We start from the raw sequence: 17887 nt of genomic DNA, 5'->3' as shown, positions 1-17887 counted from the left end.
GCCAGTTCATTGGATACATTCAAGAGAGAGTTAGATATGGCCCTTACGGCTAAAGGGATCAAGAGGTATGGAGAGAAAGCAGGAGAGGGGTACTGAGGTGAATGATCAGCCATGATCTTATTGAATGGTGGTGCAGACTCGAAGATTCGAATGGCCTGCTCCTGCATCTATTTTCTGTGTTTCTATGTTTCCATGTCTCGCCTGCAATTTATTTTCCAATTTAAATTTTTACCCAATTCCCATTTAAAAATTGCTAGTGAATCTAGTTGCATTGGCCTTTCAGGCACTGCCTTGCATGTCTTAACATCTCGCTGTGTAATTTATGCCCTCATGTCACCTCTGGGTCTTTCACCAATTACCTTCAATCTGTGGCCTCTGCTTATCGACTCTTCTCACTGCAAACTGTTTCTCCTCAGTAAGGTGGGTTGTGGGGCTGGAGGAGGTCAAAGACATATGAGCGAGGCCATGGAGCGATTTGAACAAGAGGATGAGAATTTTAAATGCTGAAGCCACCAGCCCTCTTCCCCAGTGCAGAATTTGACTCAGTACTAACAGGAAAGGCATTACTTTATCTCCTAAAGGTGCAGCATGTTGAGACATTGTCCCTCTAAATATCACAACAGATGCATAACGAGGGGAAATCAACCTCTGTACCTTTAAATAACAGTGACATGGAAATCGGAAATTGTATGGCCTTTAAACATCTGGTCCACTTGGCATTGAGCTGACTGAAACTCATAATAGGAACTCCAGGCAAATGAAAGAATGAGAGATGCTAAACAGTTCCCTTGACAACAGAAACCTCGATTTAACTTTCAAAAGATAAATAGTTTAACATGGGTTAATACTGACTCACCAGAATGGCCAATCAGGCACCACGAATGGTTTCAGAACACGCTGCTCCCTTTGCCTTCCGACCTCTGACCAATATTCCTGTTGGTTCCTAGGACAATCGATCACCACTCATTACGCTACCAGGTGAGTCCCAAATGCTCCGAGCAAGAATCTGAGCTGGGAACTGCAGTTACAGAAATATGATACAGTTTATAAAATAAGCTATTTAAAATCAAATCAAATGAATTGCTGCAATTAATATTTGCCTCTTGCTCCAAGTGAGCAGCAAGTGGTGTGTGGGCTGTGCAGGAGTGTTTGCACCCGATTAAACTGCATGTTCCTGTCTGTGCACTCCAACTGCACTTCTTTCAGCTCATCGGTCTCATTCACACATCTAACTGACTGGATTAGCCTCGCCCTTCTTAACCCCATCACAGCAAGAGCAACATTGGTGTTGACTTCTGGAAAAGATTTATAAAACACTGGTTAAGTTTCAGCTGGAGAATTGTACTCAATTCTGAGCGTCACACATTGGGAAGGATGTCAAGGTCGTAGAGAGGATTCAGATTTACTAGATTGGTAGGAGGGACGAGGGACATTTGTTGTGTTGAGAGACTGGAGAAGCTGGGGTTGTTCACCTTAGACAAGAGACGGTTTAGAGGAGATTTAATAGATGGGGAGAAAAGGAGAAACGGTTTCCTCTGGCAGAAGTTTCTGTAACCAGAGGACACAGATTTAAGGTGATTGGGCAAAGAGCCAGAGGTGATGTGAGGAACGTTTCCTTTACACAACAATTTTTTATGACCTGCAATGCACTGCATGAAAGTGTGGCGGTAACAGATTCAATCGTAACTTTCCAAATGGAATTGGATAAATACAGGAGGGGAAATATTTGCAGGTTTATGGGGAAAGAGCCCGGGTGTAACATAGAAAAAACAGAAAATCGGTGCAGGAGCAGGCCATTCAGCCCTTCTAGCCTGCACCGCCATTCAACGAGTTCATGGCTAAACATGAAACTTCAGTACCCCTTTCCTGCTTTCTCGCCATACCCCTTGATTCCCCGAGTAGTAAGGACTTCATCTAACTCCCTTTTGAATATATTTAATGAATTGGCCTCAACTACTTTCTGTGGTAGAGTATTCCACAGGTTCACCACTCTCTGGGTGAAGAAGGTTCTCCTCATCTCGGTCCTAAATGGCTTACCCCTTATCCTTAGACTGTGACCCCTGGTTCTCGACTTCCCCAACATTGGGAACATTCTTCCTGCATCCAACCTGTCCAAACCCGTCAGAATTTTAAACGTTTCTATGAGGTCCCCTCTCACTCTTCTGAACTCCAGTGAATACAAGCCCAGTTGATCCAGTCTTTCTTGATAGGTCAGTCCCACCATCCCGGGAATCAGTCTGGTGAATCTTCGCTGCACTCCCTCAAAGGCAAGAACGTCCTTCCTCAAGTTAGGAGACCAAAGCTGTACACAATACTCCAGGTGTGGCCTCACCAAGGCCCTATACAACTGTAGCAACACCTGCCTAATGTGTGACTAATTGGATAGAACATAGGAACATATGAACAAAGCCACAATGACAGGCAGGTAAAAACCATTTGGTCCATCAAGCCTTCCACATACAATTGCAATAGCGTGTGTATCACAACATATACACTTCACTCCACCCAAATCATGTGATCTCCTGGGAGCTGCGAAATACCAGATAAACAGCACGGGCCAATTTGTGGGGAAAAATCTGGGAAATTCCTCTCTGATCCATATAAGCGATCGAAACAAGCTCAGGAGATCACTGTCGACTTGAATTCCCTGCAGAACCTATGCTTTGAAAGAGTTAAACTCCACCGCAGCAAGAAACAAATTCAGCTTTCACTTGAAGAAATTCAGTGAGTGTGCATCCACCAAATGAAATGGCAGCTTTTTCCTGAAGTCTACTATTTTCTGGCGAAAGAACTACTTCGTGACGTCTAACCTCGACCTAATTCTATAAAATTAAAATATGTGACTGCTTGTCCCGCCTAACCTATTTAATTCAAATAAACTGTCAGCTGGAATACCGTCTATTCTCTTTATTATCTTATAGAGCTGAATCAGATCGCCTCTAAGTCTGCGATGCTCTAATGTATAGAGGGGGCTGGAACCTCCAATTTTTTTGCCTGCTTAACGCCCACTTAACGCCCATTTTATCGCAATGATTGTCGTAAAAAGCCATCTGGTTCAAAAAGGTCCTTTAGGGAAGGAAATCTGCCGTCCTTACCCGGACTGGCCTACATGGACTCCAGTCCCACAGCAATGTGGTCCACTCATAACAACCAAAAGGTATTAATCTCCGGACTACTCCTGCTGCCACGGCGAGTGAGTATAGAACCTGGAGGATAGAGCAGATTAATGCATGGCTGCAGAGATGGTGCACAAGGGAGGGCTTCAAATTTCTGGGGAATCTGGGACCGGTTCAGCGGGTGGTGGGACCTCTACAGGCCCGAGGGAATGCACCCCAAAACAGCTGGTACCAATATCCTCACGGGAAGGTTTTCTATTGCTGTTGGGGAGTGTTTAATCAATTTGGCAGGGCGATAGGCCCCAGGATGTAACATTAGAAAGGGAAAGAAAGTGTCCAAATAATTGGGAGAGGCAGAGAGCACTAAAGTACGAAATAGTAAGGTATCTGGTGGGGTCAAAATAAGAGAGAATACAGGATGGCTTTACAATGTATGCATGTAAGGGAGTAAAGGGTTATGGGGACCGGGCTGGGGAGGGGAATTGAGGCCAAGATCAGATTAGCCATGACATTATTGAATGGCGGAGCAGTCTCGATACGCTGAATGGCCTTCTCCTGCTCCTATTTCTTATGTTCTTATGTGAATGCACGAAGTTTAGTAAACAAGGTAAGTGAACTGGAGGCACAAATAGCCAGAAATTGGAATATGATTTTGTGGCAATAAATGTGATCTGGCTAAAAAAAGGCAGGATTGAGTATGAAGTATTCCTGTTTATAAGGTATTCAGGAAAGATAGGGAAGGAAAGATAGGAAGTGGCAATATTGGTTAAGCAGAATGTTACAGAGCTGGAGAGGGAGGATGTCTGGAGAGTCCCGGACAGAATCTATATGGCTACAGATAAGAAATAATAGAGATGCCATTACACTACTAGGTGTTATCTATAGATCACTAAATAGTGGTAAATATATAGAGGACCAAATTTGCAGATACATTACTGAGAGGTGCAAGAACTATAGACTAGTAATAATGGGGGACTTCAAATAACCTAATATAGACTGGGATCAAGTTAGTGTTATGGGCAGAGAAGGGGAAGAATTTCTGATGTGTGTTCCAGAGATCTTTTTTGATCAGTATGTTTACGACACGACGAGAGAGGAGGCATTGCTGGGTTTTGTTCTGCGAAATGAAGTTGGTCAAGTGGAGCAAATATCAGTCAGTGAACATTTAACCATCAGTGATCAAGTATCATAACGTTTAGATTAGCTATGGAAAAGGACACGGAGCAAACTAATGTAAAAAATCTTCAACTGGGTGAAGGCCAATTTCAGTGGATGAGAACGAAATCTGGCCCGGGTAAACTGGAATGATATATTTGCAGGCAAAACTATAGTGGGATAATGGGCGGACTTTAAAGAGGAAATAGTTCCGGTACAGCCGAGGTACATTTGCACGTAAAGAAACTAAAGTCAGAGCTCCCTGGATGATGAAGCAGAAAAATAGCGTGTAAATCAGATATGAGGTTGCAAATATATATAGAAAGATGAGAGGGGAAATGGAAAAGAAAATGAGGGGCAAACAGAGAGTATGAGAATAGAATGGCAGCCAAAATATATCATAAAGGGTTAATAAGAGATGGGGTGGAGCCGATGACAGAATATGTGTGGAGGCAGAGGGTATGGCTGAGACACTAAATGAGTAACTTGCATCTTTCTTCACTCAGGAAGAGCATGCTGCCACAGACATAGTGAACGACGAGGTCGTGGAGACACTTGATACGTTAATATTGGTAAAGAATGAGGTAGTAGAAAGGCTGGATATACTAAAATAGATCTATCACCAGGAGTGGATGGTATGCATCCCAGAATGCTGAAGGAATTGAGGGTAGAAATAGCAGAGGAACTGCCCATAATATTCCAATCCTCCATAGGTACGATGGTGATGCCAGAGGCCTGGAGAATTGCAAATGTTGCACCATGTTCAAAAAGGGAGTGAAGACAAACCTAGCAATTACAGACCAGTCAGTTTAACTGCGGTAGTGGGGAAGCATTTAGAAACAATAATCAGGGACACAATTAACAGTCACTTGGATAGCTGTGAATTAATTAAGGAAAGCCAGTATGCATTTTGTAAAAGGCAAATCGTGCTTAAGCAAATTGATCGAGGCTTTTGAAGAGGGAACAGAGAGGGTTGAGGAGGGCAATGGGATTGATGTACTGTACATGGATTTCCAAAAGACGTTTGACAAATTGACACATAATAGGTTTGCCAGCAAAATTGAACCCGTGGAATAAAAGAGACACTGGCAGCATGCACATGAAATTAACTACGTGACAGTGGTGAGTGATTGTTTTTCGGACTGTAGGAAGGTATACAGTGGTGTTCCTCAGCGGTCGGACCTAGGAGCAATGCTTTACTTCATATATATTAATGACTTATATGTGGGTGTACAGAGGGTTCGTTCACAATTTGCAGATGAAACTAAACTTGGAAATATAGTGAACAGTGAGGAGGAGAGTGATAGACGTCAGGAAGATATAGACAGGCTGGTGAAGAGAACACACATGTGGTATTCGACGTTTAACACAGAAAAAATGCGAAGCTACAGAGGTAGAAATAATGAGGAGAAGCCTTATAAAGTAAGTGGTACAACCCTAAAGGGGGTGCATGTACAGAGAGACCTGGGGATATATATGTGCAGAAAGTGTTGAATGTGGCAGGGCAGGTTGAGAAAGCAGCTAAAAATGCTTACGGGATTCTCAGCTTCATAAATAGAGCTACAGACTACAAAAGTGTGGATATTATGATGAACCTCTTTGAAACAGTGGTTCAGCCTCAGCTGGAGTATTTTTTCCAATTCTGGGCACCGCACTTTAGGAAGGATGTGAAGGCCTTAGAGAGGGTGCAGAAAATAATTACGAGAATGATTCCAGGGATGAGGGACTTCAGTTACGACATCAATAAAGCACGCAAAGTCAAGATGGCTCCAATGTGGAACTTTGTTTATTTGTATTTCTACTTCATCTTTGGCAGTCCCTTGGACTCAAGGATGACTTTCTTGCACGCTAATATGAGATCTCAGGTTACTGATGAGTCCAGTGTGGGACCGACAGTGTCTGTCACAGGTGCGTCAGATAAAGGTTAGGGGGACGGGTGGATGGACTGCTTGGGTTGCCATGTGCTCCTTCCACTGTTTCCACATGGCTTCCATGTGCTCGCAGCTAAGAGATTGGTGGTATTCGGCCCATTCCCGGATGCTTCTCCTCCACTTTGAGCGCTTCTGTGAGAGGGATTCCCAGGTGTCGGTGGGAATATTGTACTTTTTCAAGGAGGCTTTGAGGGTGTCCTTAAAGAATTTCCTCCACCCATTTGGGACTCGCTTACCGTGTCGCATCTCTGAGTAGAGCTCTTGTTTTGGCAGCCTAGCATCGGGCATGCGGATGCTGTGGCCCGTCCATCGGAGCTGATCAAGCAGGGTCAATGCTTCAATGCTAAGGATGTTGGCCTGAGCAAGAACACTGACGTAGGTTCGTCTATTCTATCAATGGAGTTGCAGGATCTTGCAGAGGCAGCGCTGATGGTACTTCTCCAGTGCTTTGAGGTGCCTACTGTACACGGTCCGTGTCTCTGTAGCATACAACAGGACGGGTATCACTACTTTTGGGTAGACTGTAATCTTATTGCCGGACTTGAGGTCCTGGACTTCGTCATCCACGTTTGCCCTTGTCAATAGTAGGATCCAGAGGTATGGAAAAAGGTCCATGTGGTCCAAGGCTTCCTCGTGGATCTTGATAATCACGGGGCAGTACTGTTTGACGGAAGCAGATTGATTGAGGTCCTTTGCCTTACTGATGTTTATTATAAGGCCTATACTTGGTGCGCTTAGTGAAAGTGTTGAAGACGGTTTGGTGTTCGACCTCCGAATGTGCACAAACACAAATGTCGTCTGATTACTGTAATTCAATGGCAGACGATGGAATATATTGGATCTGGACTGGAGACGACGGATGTTGAATATTTGTTTTGCAGATTACTGTAATTCAATGACCGAGGATGGGATGACCTCGGACCTGGACTGGAGGAAATGGATGTGGAACAATTTCCCGTTTATTCTGCAGATTAGCTCCACTCCCGCGGGGAGATTATTGAATGTGACATTGAGCATTGCAGCAAGGAAGCTTGGGTAGTTCGGTGTTGCGATGATACAGCCTTGCTTGACAGCGGTCCGCACGTGTATTGTGTCTGGGATGAATCCATTTGTCAGGATCACGGCTTGCATGTCATTGTGAAGCAGGTGGAGGATCGTGACGAACTTTTGAGGCGAGCCGAATTTCAGCAGGACACGCCATTACCCTTCGCACTTGACAGTGTCCAAGACCTTTGTGAGATCAAAGAACGCCATGTACAGAGGTTTGTGCTGTCCCTGCATTTTTCTGGAATTTGTGGGCGGAATCCACATTGCAAATCTAGGAGGAGCTGTTCAGCCACTTCAAGACAGCGATTGAGGAGGATTCTCGCGATGACTTTCCCTTTGACAGATAGCATGGAAACTCTTCTGTAATTACCACAATCGGTCTTGTCACCTTTCTTGAAGATCGTCACGATCACAGCGTCTCTGAGATTCCGTGGCATGCTCACCACCTTCCAAATAAGAGAGATGAGTTTATGGATTCGCGCCAAGAATGTTTTTCCACCATACTTTAGCGCTTCAGCGGGGATTCCATCTGCTCCTGAATCTTTTTTGTTCTTCAGTTGTCAGATGTCCTTTCCAACCTCATGCCGGGCTGGGCAAGTGCTGAGGTTATGGAGTCGAGGATACTCTCGTCGAAGACAGTGTATTGGTTAAGGAGATCATCGAAGTGCAACTTCCTGCGGGCAGTGACCACCCCCGCCCCCCCCCCCCCGCACCCTCTCTGTCCTTCACGAGTAATGCTCCGTTCTTGGCCCTCAGTGGGGTAGGTCCTTGGGTGCTTGTGCTGTAGGTGGTCTTGACTTCGATAAAGAGTGTTTGCATGTCGTGGTTGTCGGCTAGTTGCTAAATCTCCTGCATTTCTCCACACATCATCTGTTTTTAGGTCGCGAGTTTTTTGTCAGACCTCTTCTTCAGACGTCAGTAGATTTGCTTTCTTGCTCTTGAGTTGTGTTGCTATTTCGAGTTCAAGAATGCCTTAAACTTGTCGGCTATTAGCTACTGGATCTCTGATCTTTCTCGTACAACCAGTCTTGGTATTTCCTGGTCGAATGACCGAGCGTCTTTTCACAGGTGCTAATTATAGAGGCCTTGAGGGCAGACCAGGCACTGTGGAGATTCTGTGCCTCTGGATCACTGGTAGTCGTCAGGTTGGCAGTGAGGCGCTGGCTGAATAGAACTTTCTTAGTCGGGTCTTTGAGTGATCCAGTGTTGATTTTCCTGCCGCATTGCTTCTGTTGCCGTTGCTATTATGGAGCTTCATTAATGGTGATGACAGAGCGGATTAAGAAGTGGGCCGTCCAGCAGTCGTCAGCTCCTGTCATGCCGTGGGTGATGCGCATGAACTTGCGGTCCCTTGCTCGGACGATGACATAGTCTAACAGATGCCAATGCTTGGAGTGAGGGTGTTGCCATGAAGTCTTATATTTGTCTTTTTGATGGAATAAGATGTTGGTTATGACAAGGCCATGTTCCAAGCATTTCGTCAGGAGGAGGGTGCTGTTGGAGTTGGTTTTCCCTACTCCCTCTCTGCAGGACACAAATCCCCGGAGGTCTGTGTTCTTTCCAACTCTGGCGTTAATTTCGCTGAGGAGGATTAGATTGTCGCCCGCTGTTTTGGATCAATAATAACAGACCCAGGTTCGGGATCTGGATGAATGTTAACTAAGAGACAAGACAAATGAAGTAAAGTATAAAATGCCGTTTACTGAGAGAAAAGAAACATTAGTAATACAGTTTACGAAGAAAAGAGAAGTATGATAAGATGCAACAACACTCACGGTCTTCTGCCCGTCTGGAACTCCTCAAGGGACACCTGGTCTGGAGCATTGGGGTCCAGGCACCGCTCGCGAATCACGGTCCAAGGTGAAGTTCGAAGAGCTACGGTAGAGTGCTGTACCTTTATACTATCAAATAACATATTATTGAGCAAAACATGGGTGCATGTGGCTTATGGCCAACTCCTAATCTGTAAGGCCCCAGGTGCTCGTCCACAAAGCATGAGACCTCATGGTCTCTCTCTCGCTGTTTCTCTGCATAACATCCACGAGGCCTGGGGCAGAAACACACACAAGATGACTAAATATCATAATTAATCTTATATGATTAACCCTATAAAATACAATCCACCCTTGATATCTAGACATTCTAAGTGATATAATCAAGTTAAAGGCGTAATGCATCAGTTACACGTTGAGTAGGCACAAGCAACACACGCAATCTACACCAAAGAATACATACAAGCAGTAATATCAGTAATAACACGACGAGTCAAATGACGATCAGTGTTAGCTTTTAGAAATTGAGCTAAACGAGTTAGGTCTGCAGTGGGAGGAAGGTTAGTCATTGTCGTGCATACGACCAGTGTTAGCTAACCGCCACCCTATACAGCCATCCCATGCTGTGTTTGAGGATGGAGTAGCACGGTCACAGATAACGAGACACAGAGACTGGCCAGCATGAGTTGGTATTTCGTCATTTTGGGCAGAATTCCTGCGGGAGGAAGCATAGGTATGTTAATTCAGCCTCGTTTAGTCAATTTACCCTTGTCAACACAGCGAGGAATATCTTGACCAGTCAGGAACACCCAATAAGTGTTTTCTTCTCCTTTCGCTAAGATTTCTCCTGCTTGTAAGGGTTTCTGGGGGTACTGCACCACCACTTTTCCTCCTTCACAAACTGAGTCCTGAGTCTGATTTTCCTTTTCAATAGTAGGGACACTAACTTTGCTTAACATGTGGCTTATGGGAGCTCCCCCCACTTAATGGTCGGTGATTCAGATTGCGCACTGCTTGTGGTAAGACCTTTAACCACCCTTGCAAGGTGTTAGTGGGAATTAATATTAATCTGTTGTTTAAGTAGACCATTCATGCGTTCTATTAACCCTTTGTTTGCAGATAGTAAGGTATGTGAAACATCCAATAGATCCCATTGTCTAACACCCACTGTTGCACTGCTTGACCTGTGAAGTGCGACCCATTATCGGACTGTACTTCTGCTGGCTCTCCGTAGTATACGTTTAAATTCTCCAGTCGTTTAATCGTACTTTGTTGATTCGCTTTAGTCACTGGATAAGCTATCAAAAGTCCAGAATAGTTATCGACAGCAGTGACGAAATATTGGAACCTTTGTTGCAATGGTAAGGTCCTATATAATCAATTTACCATATTTGTGCTGGTTGAGTCCCTCTCTTAATATGGGCACCGGTTTGTCATTGTAGGGAAAATGCTTCACCTTTTGACAAATTTCACAGGTGTTTATGATCTGTTTAACACCGTCCGTAATCAAATGCAACCCCCTATTTCGTGCCCATTTTATCGTACCCTGAATGCACAAACGTCCAGATTTGTGGTGGGTCCACTTGCCTATGCCATATTCTTCCTCTTCCGCCTCTTTCACAGCCCGTACCCGGGCTATATTATCAATGGTGTTATTATATTCAGAGGTCTTTGAAGTGTTTTTCATGTGAGCGTCCACATGATATACAGCTATTTTCATCTTCTGGGCTTTGAACGATATTTGTTCCCATAAGTGCTTTCCCCACAAGTCTTTGCCAGTTATTTGCCAGTTATGTTCATGGCAGTTTTGCATTCAGCTCGCCATGCCATTGGCTACTGCCCATGAATCAGTATATATGTTTACTTGTTGCTGTTCCTCTTCTAACGTAAGGACTACAGCTGCTAGTTCTGCGAGCTGGCTGGAGCCTCCCACGCCCTCATCATACACATTTGTCTGGGTTTTTGTATTGAAGGCAGCGGCTCGCCATCACCGAAAGCCGTTTCGCCAGACCGCTGAGCCATCTGTGAACCAGGCATGGCTACGTTCTTCAGGTGTTAACTGTTCAAAAGACACGCCCCAGGAGACCGGTGACTCTTTGGTTAAACTGACAGACGACTGCGTAAGTTCACTCTCAGCTATATGTAGGCACTCATCCACATGATCATGTAGTCTGGTGATTCCTTCTATTACTGTACTTGCTCTGTCTGCGAAATACAATTTCCAGCGCATTATGGAGCTTTCCTGCGCTCGCCTGACCTTGTGTGTCTCATTGGCCAGGTCGATTACCGCATACCACTTCGCACCTTCTTCAGACAGCCGCTCTGTTATAGTTGCTACATCTGGGACAGCGGTTGCCAGGGGAGGGGTAAATTTGTTCAGTTGTCGGTAGTCCACAGTCATTCTCCAACTTTTGTCGGGTTTCTGCACAGGCCAAACAGGACTATTGTAGGGGGACACTGCGTGTCCAATGATACCCGCCCCCAAGAGCTCTTGTATGGTGTCCGCTGTATGGTTCACACTTTCTGAAGACTTCCCACATACAGGACAACACTACGAAGGGTTAAACATGTTTTCACTCTGTTTGAAAAAATGGGTGGAGCTAAAACAAACAGGCAGCTCCACTATTTTTCCAAACAGGCTTTCAGACATATGAAAAATTCATTCCGCAGTCAAAAAAACACAAAAGCGCTTTCATTCACAGACAGTCATTCACAAAGTCTTTCGTCATTCAACAAAGCTGATTATGGTTACTCCCCTGTCAGGTAAGTAATCAGAATGTGTGGCCTCAGATCCCCGGGAGCTTGGGCTGATGTGGTTGTAACGGGGGTTGCTCCCGGATTCCGGCAACACCCCTAGTCGAGGGGATCTTCTACATCCTCTAACTGTCCTAAAAATAGGCAGGCGTGCGCCACCCGTTGCCCTTGGGCTGGTCCCAATAATGCGTGTAGCGCACCCCTCATCATAGGAGGGCCACTCTTCATCAGGCTGCTCCGCCTTCCTGCCGTAAAGAGCTCGTGATCTAGCCCCCCAGATTGTTGGTGATATATTCCTCCCTGTGTTGCCATGTTGCGCAACTGTATTGCACACTCTGCCATAGTATTCCAAGGTTTTACCTCCCCTTCCCAATCAACGGCAGAGGGATAGTTTTGCTGGACCCCAATAGTAACCATTTCTTGTAACTCACTAGTGGTGAAGTCATGCACCCCTCTAGTGGTTACCGGCTGTTCCCCATCTTACTGTTTCGTCTTATTTGTCATAAGGGGTCTAGCTTCCGTGCTCGCAGCGTATGGGGGAGGGTCTTTAGTTTCTCCCGTTCCCCCCTCCTCTCCATTTCTTCCAGCTTGTATACATTACCCATATGATTTTGCATGGGCTTTTAAACACTCACTGGGATCGGATTGAGCAAGCCCATACCACATGCAGCAGTAATTTCCGTCGTCTAGCTTTCTTTTTAATTTGTACTGTCACCAGACGGCATATTAAAGATTCTGTTTGTTCATTGACCTTGTCCGCCCGCTCTTGTGCAGTGTGGACTGCTTCAGTCAGGGTCGAGTTTTGACTTTCCAAAACCTTAACAGCTGTTTTTAGCGGTAGGTTTTCTGTCTCACTTTCCTTCAGTTGTTTACACATCGCCCTTAAGGCTATCAACAAAATCCATTCCATTTGTGGGAGACTATTTTTCTCCTGTGGGAAGCCCTCTTCGTCCAGGAGAGGCAGTACTGCGTGGGGTACGGCTCGACCTTTGTTCTGTTCCAATAACGGCGTATCCCCATGTTGCCGGGGTCCAAACCGGGCTAGCACCTTGGCAAGAGAGCCAAAACCCTCATCCCTCGTGCCCCACCATGGTATTCTATACTTCTCTCTCGCAGGAGGAGACTGCTTCTCGTCTTTTCTCTTAAGCATTTTACCAGATCCTGTTTGTGACGCCAAAATGTTTTGGATTGATAATAATAGACTCAGATTCGGGATCTGGATGAATGTTAAATAAGAGACAAGGCAAATGAAGTAAAGAATAACATACCGTTTACTGAGAGAAAAGAAACATTAAAAATACAGTTTACGAACAAAAGAGAAGTATGATACAAAGTAACAAAGCTCACGGCCTTCTGCTCGTCCAGAACTCCTCAAGGGACGGCTGGTCTGGAGCATTGCGGGTCCCGGCACAGCTCGCGAATTTCGGTCCAAGGTGAAGTTCGAAGAGCTACGGGACAGTGCTGTACCTTTATATTATCAAATAACATACTATTGAGCAAAACATGTGCATGTGGCTTATGGCGAACTCATAATCTATAAGGCCGCAGGTGCTCGTCCACAAAGCATGAGGCCTCAAGCTCTCTCTCTCTGGTTCTCTGCTTATCATTCCATGAGGCCTGGGACAGAAACACACTCAAGATGACTAAATATCATCATTAACCCTATATGATTAACCCTATACAATACACTCGCTGAGCCGAGGGACAGGGATTGTTCGAGCCTGGAGTAGAATTACTCTTTGGTCACGTCTGTTGCTTCCAGGGTTGGGGGGTACGCTCTGTAGACCGTAGCACCCTGGTTCTGGGCTAGGGTGAGGCAAAGAATCATGATGCTTTCGTTTATCCAGCAAGGGGAGTCTCTGACACGGCCGACTAGCTCATTTTTTTATGGCGAAGCTAACACTACGGAGCCGGCATTCTTCTTATGGTTTATCTTTCCTGAAGAAGCTGTCCCCACCGCCTTGTTTTTTGAGCTGGCTTTCCCCTAGCCGCTATCTCGCTTAATGCGGTGATGTGTCCATTAAAACGTCAGAGTTCCCGGGCAACGACAGTAATGCGACATTTCTGTCTGTCACTGTTGAAGTTGTCCATGAGGGTCCTGACGTTCCAGGTCCAGCACTTCCTTTTGAAGGGAGGAAAATGCCTTTATGTGATATATTTTAAACTCGGGTTGCGGTTGCACACCAGCTATCACACGGGCTTGGCAGAGCAAGGTCTTGGCCAAGTGGCAAGGGGATACAAGGTGACTGAAGACCACGCTCTGCTGCAAAGGTATAGTACGTACACTCATGCATACACCAACTGTCTTCGTCTCTCGTTCCAGCAGTTCCTGTCTCCCTGGTATTCATGGGACTCGAAGTTGCTGCTCATGGGTACTGACCTCGCTGTTCCCAACATCTATTCCTCGCCACTTCCCATCTCCAGGCCTCGCTGGTCCCGTCCTCCGCTCCTCGCTAATGTCCACAGCTCGCCGACCTCCTGTCCTCTCCCTAATCGCCGACTTGCGAACCTCCTGCTGCTGGCCGACCTCCGAACCTTGCCACTGCTCCCACTGCTCACCGACCTGCGGAGCTTATGCTGATCGGTGACAACCGGAACTCCCACTGGTTACCGTCCTCCGGACCTCATGCTGCTCGCCAACCTCCGAAACTTTCCATTGTTCGCCAAACTCTTCTGGGCCCCGACCTCGCCGCTTGGCTCGATGTCACTCCAAGTTACGCCAACAACCAGCTACCTGAGTTGCTGTGAAGTCGGTTTTGTCACCCACTTTGCTTTTGTCTTCCTCTCAGGACGGCTTACGCTGCTCCCTGCGTTGGGCTAGCTCATCGTATCTCCGCTGTAGTTGCTGGTGTTCCCAACCAGGTCGGCCTCGGTGACTCCACCACTCTTTCAGGCAGTGCATTCCAGATCTTAACCAGTAGTTGTGCGAAAAAGTTTGTTCCTTATATTGCCTTTGGTTCTTTTACCAATCGCCTTAAATCTGTGTTCTCTGGTTCTCTATCCTTCTGCCAATGCATATCGTTTCGTTCGATCTGCTCTGTGCAGAACCTTCATGATTTTGGACACCTCTATCACCTGCCAAACATCTCTGTTCTAAGGAGAACAACCACAGATCCTCTAGTCTGTCCAGGTAACTGAAGTCCCTCATCTGTGGAATCATTCTTGTAAAACTTTTCTGCACCTTCTCGAAACCTTTCGGATCGTTTTAAAAATGCAGTGCTCAGAATCGGACACAATACTCTAATTGAGGTGGAACCAGTGTTTTGGGCGGGTTCATAACAATGTCCTTTGTACTCTATACCTGTATTCTTGAAGCCCGGTGTCTCGTGTGACTTGTAACCGCTTTGTCAACCTACCCTGCCCACCTTCAACGATTTGCACACATATACAGCTAGCTCTCTCTGTTCATGCACCCACTTTAGGATTATAACCTTCAGTTAACATTAAAACAGCCCCTGAGCTCAGGACTGGGTCGCTGGTAACACAAACTCGGTTTTAAACACAGTACTCGGCCTCTGTTAACATTAACCCGGCCCCTGGTCGCAGGAGTCAGCCTCTGTTAACATGAACCCGGTCCCTGAACTCAGGACTGGGTCTCCGCTAACATGAACGCGGCTCTGAGCACAGAAATCGATCTCTGTTAATATGAAACCGGCCCTCTGAGCACAGAACTCGGTCTCTGTTAACATGACCTCGGCTCCTTTAACACAGGACTCGTCTTTTCATCAGAAATGATAGAATAGTTACAACGCAGAAGGTTGCCATTCTGCCATATAAGCCGGTACCGGGTCTCTGCCAGATCATAGAAACATAGAAACATAGAAAACAGGTGCAGGATTAGGTCATTCGGTCCTTCGAGCCAGCACCGCCATTCAATGAGTTCATGGCTGAACATGCAACTTCAGTACCCCATTGCTGCTTTCTCGCAATAGCCCTTGATCCCCCTAGTAGTAAGGACTACATCTTACTCATTTTTGAATATATTTAGCGAATTGGCCTCAACAACCTTCTGTGGTAAAGAATTCCACAGGTTCACCACTCTCTGGGTGAAGAAGTTTCTCCTCATCTCGGTCCTAAATGGCTTACCCCTTATCCTTAGACTGTGACCCCTGGTTCTGGACTTCCCCAACATTGGGAACATTCTTCCTGCATCTAACCTGTCTAATCCCGTCAGAATTTTAAACGTTTCAATGAGATCCCCTCTCATTCTTCTGAAATCCAGTGAATACAAGCCCAGTTGATTTAATCTTTCTTGATATGTCAGTCCCGCCATCCCGGGAATCAGTATGGCGAACCTTCGCTGCACTCCCTCAATAGCAAGAATGCCCTTCCTCAAGTTAGGAGACCGAAACTGTACACAATACTTTGGTGTGGCCTCATCAAGGCCCTGTACAACTGTAGTAACACCTCCCTGCCCTGTACTCAAATCCCCTCGCTATGAAGGCCAACATGCCATTTGCATTCTTAACCGCCTGCTGTACCTGCATGCCAACCTTCAATGACTTATGTACCATGAAACCCAGGTCTCGTTGCACCTCCCCTTTTCCTAATCTGTCATCATTCAGATAATAGTCTGTCTCTCTGTTTTTACAACTAAAGTGGATAACCTCACATTATACTTCATCTGCCATGCATTTGCCCACTCACCTAACCTATCCAAGCCACTCAGCAGCCTCATAGCATCCTCCTCGCAGCTCACACTGCCACCCAACTTAGTGTCATCAGCAAATTTGGAGATACTACATTTAATCCCCTCTACTAAATCATTAATGCACAGTGTAAATAGCTGAGGCCCCAGCACAGAACCTTGCAGTACCCCACTAGTCACTGCCTGCCATTTTGAAAAGTCCCCATTTACTCCTACTCTTTGCTTCCTGTTTGCCAACCAGTTCTCAATCCAAGTTAGCACACTACACCCAATCCCATGTGCTTTAACTTTGCACGTTAATCTCTTGTGTGGGACTTTGTAAAAAGCCTTCTGAAAGTCCAAATATACCACATCAACTGGTTCTCCCTTGTCCACTCTACTGGAAACATCTCAAAAAATAAGAAATATGATAGTTGGGAATTGAACCCAGGTCAACTGCTTGGAAAGCAACTATATTTACCACTGCACCTCTATGACACAAAGTACGTCGAAGGTTCCTGGGTGAGGGAATTGAGTTACATGGAGAGACTGGACAAGCTGTGGTTGCTCTCCTCAGAACAAGGAAGTTGGAAAAGTGACGAGATTGAGGTGTTCAAAATGTAGCTAGCTCCACTACCCGTCCTTTCCCCGTATCTTTGCAGTTTTTTTTTCCTTCGGGTTCTTATCCAACTCCATTTTGAAGGCAGTGATTGAAACTACCTCCACTCCCTTTCAGGCAGTGCATTCTAGATTCTAATCACTAGCTGGATAAAAAATGTTTATCCTCATGTAGCCTTTGGTTCTTCTGCCAATCACGTTAAATCACCTGTCCTCTGATTCTCCACCATTCTGCCAATGGGAATAGTTTCTCTCTAACTACTTTGTACAGACCGCTCATAATTTTGAACACCTCAATCCAGTCACTTTTCCAACTTCCATGTTCTTCTGAGGAGAACAACCACAGTATGTCCAGTCTATCCATGTAACTCAATTCCCTCACCCAGGAACCTTTGACGTACATTGTTTCTGCACCTTCCCTAAGGCGTTAACAGCCTTCGTAAAATAGTTGTCCAGAATTGGAGACAATAATCCAGTCGAGGCCGAACCAGTGTTTCATAAAGGTATGTCATAGCTTCCATGCTTTTGTACTCTATGCCTCTATTTTGAAGCCCAGTATCTTTTAACGCTTTCTCAACCTGCTCTGCCATCTTCAACGATTTATGCACATATAACCCCTGGTCTCGCTATTCATGCACCTCCTGTAGAATTGTCCCCTTAAGCTAACATGAAGCCGGCCCCTGACCAAAGTTTTCAGCCTCTGCTAAAATGAACCCGGCCACTTAACATACAACTCAGCCTCTGTTAACATGAACCAGCCCGTGAACTGCAGGGTTTGCCACGATTTGCCGAATCATTTAACCTCATTTAAAGGTCTATATCCATTTTGAGCCTCCTTGCATCCTGCCCACAACTTACCTTCCCACG

The sequence above is a fragment of the Pristiophorus japonicus genome, chromosome 23 (assembly GCF_044704955.1).
Source record: "Pristiophorus japonicus isolate sPriJap1 chromosome 23, sPriJap1.hap1, whole genome shotgun sequence".
NCBI lineage: Eukaryota > Metazoa > Chordata > Chondrichthyes > Pristiophoridae > Pristiophorus > Pristiophorus japonicus.
Note: the sequence above shows the minus strand (reverse complement) of the source record.